The sequence below is a fragment of the Hipposideros armiger genome, unplaced genomic scaffold (genome assembly GCF_001890085.2).
Source record: "Hipposideros armiger isolate ML-2016 unplaced genomic scaffold, ASM189008v1 scaffold_319, whole genome shotgun sequence".
NCBI lineage: Eukaryota > Metazoa > Chordata > Mammalia > Chiroptera > Hipposideridae > Hipposideros > Hipposideros armiger.
Genome location: NW_017731669.1, coordinates 56509 through 59015, shown reverse-complemented (window position 1 = coordinate 59015; position 2507 = coordinate 56509).

The following is a 2507-nucleotide window of genomic DNA, read 5'->3' as shown; positions in this document are numbered from 1 at the left end:
GACAGTCTCAACACCTATGTGCTACAAACACCCAGGCATATGATGGCCTGGCCAAGCTCAGAAGAAAGGCGAAGGCCCTATGAATGAAGAAAGGTGGGAAGAAGAGAGGGAGGGGTGATAAGGGAAAGGATGGGCCTCAGCTATATCTAGAATGATTTATTTCTATTATCTGGAGAGAGGAAGCCCTCCAAAGCAAAAGGATGTGTGTTATTTCTGCAGTTATTTCTGTACAGAGGTGTCTGTTATATCTTTACTTCTCTGCATATTTAACATTTTTATAATTAAAATATATTAGCTCTGCATTGGTACTTTTTTTTTTTGCCTGTGAAGTGATCAGAAGAATTAGAGAAGAATTAAGAGGGAAATAAATTTATCACGCTGTGGTTCAGTGTTGTGTCTCTGGTGGTCTGAAAATCACCTCCCAGCTTACCAGCCATTGGGTAAAAAGCCTGAGACGAGGAGTGGGAGGGCTGGCGCCTGCCCAGCAGGCGTTTTTCCTGATGCTGCTCTTGCTGCTGGCTGTATCCTCCACTGCTGGGCCCCACCCCAAATCCAGCCTGATGTCCTGCTCAGAGGCAGTGCCCTCCACTCCCAGCCCTGGCCACTTGTCTAGCAGTGCTAGAAATACACATGTGAGGGCATCAGGGGTCTCACTGTCAGAATACAATAACAAAATGAGTATTTTAAGAGAAAAACTGACATCACCCCCTTCCCTGTCCCACCCCAATAGCTGTGTTTCTCCAGGTGCGTCCATATTCCTGGCTCCCATCTCAACACTTGGGTGGGACTATGCTCACTGACCATTATGATATCACTTGCACACTTTTCTGCAGCTTAAGTCCACCTGGGTGGGCATGCAGAGGACAGTGTGGAGTCCCACTCAGGGGGAGGACTCAGGGCAGAAGGTTAGCAGGAGTCAGGACTTGGTCTTCCCATTTCATTTGACTTGGAAGTTCTCGTGACCTTCACACATTCTGCTCAGTGAATTCCCTGGGACACCCTAATATTATGTTTTAAGCATCATTCACTTGTTCATTTTGTTTATCCATCCATCCCGGCCCCACCTCAGAAATGTCTGACCTGGGCTGCAGGCAGGCATGGGCAGCAGGGGTGATTCCTATCAGACCCTGCAGGAGCGCAGCTTTGTTCCAGAAGGCTCCGTAAGGAGACAGAAAGGAAGGAGAACCTCTGGTAGTGTGGGAAGATTTCCAGGAGGAGGAAGGGCCTGGCTGGGCCTGGCAGGGTGGGGCTGGGGTGCTGGAGGTGGCCAGGTATGCTGGGAGGTGAGGCGGTATGAGGGTCCAGCCTCAGTGATGAGGCTTCCCCTCTGGTCCCCATTTTGCTCCTTGCAGCCCCTCCACTTGTCCCACCTCCACTCTCTCCCCCTCCCCAAGTTTCTTCAGTTTCTTCTTCCCCTACCAGCAACCTGGGTCTGGGAGATGGAATCTATGTCCTCCTTGCTGCTTTTGGAGCATTTCTCCTTTCCTTCCAGGCTTTCTTCCTCTTTCAGCCCCTGACCCTTGCACTCCACTCTTGTCTTCGGAGGACAGAGAAGCCATGGTGTCACTCCCTCATTTTCCCAGCTCCGCACACCCTCTTGCCCGGCACCACCCTCCTTCCTCACTCTGAGGTGGGCCCACAGAGCTTGGTTGCATTGTCTCATCCCTTAGAGACCTGTCTGCTAAGGTCACTGGGGACCTCTGGGGACCATGTCCAAGCTCTGCAGCCCGTGACCTCCACAGTCCACACCCTGGGTCTTTACCTGTCTCAGTGATGCTGCGAGCTCCTGGATTTGCTCCCACCTCAGGAACCACCTGCTGGATGGCTCCTCCTCAGCCTCTCAAATTGCCCCCCCCTCCCCCTGCACCCCCCTTCCCCACACCACACACATACACTGCTCAGCTCTTGCAGAATCACTTTGCCTGCCCTCCCTAGAACACAGGCTCTCAGCCTTGGCTGTGCACTAGAATCACCTGGGAAGCTCTTAAAATGCAGATGCCCAGGCCGCCTGAGTATGAGCCTCCAGGGGAGGGGAGGGGAGGGTTCACAGGTATTTTTTTCAAAGCACCCAGGTGATTCTGATGCCCAGTTTGCCATCCATCCTGATCCCTCTGCTGAGCTCCAGCTGCCAGTGTGACATCGCCACCTAGTGGCTTTCTCAGGACATAAGGTGGGGTGGCAGGAGAAACAGCTGCTGTAAAATCTGGTAAATTTGTTAGAAGTCTGTGGCTGTGGTTTGAGCTGGTCCCAGGGACTTACTGCTCCCACACCAGCACCATCTTCCTAATCAAATAGCAAATTCTTTACAATGTGCCCAGCACTGTTTTAAGTGCTTCATCACAATCATATGACACAGGTATTATTATTCCCATTTTACAGACAAGGAAACTGAGGCACAAAAACCTGCCCAAGACCACGCAGGTAACAAAGCTGGAGCTAGGATTACAAACCCAGACAGTCTGGCTCGACTGTCCACTCTTTTTTTTTTAAGATTTTATTTTATTGGG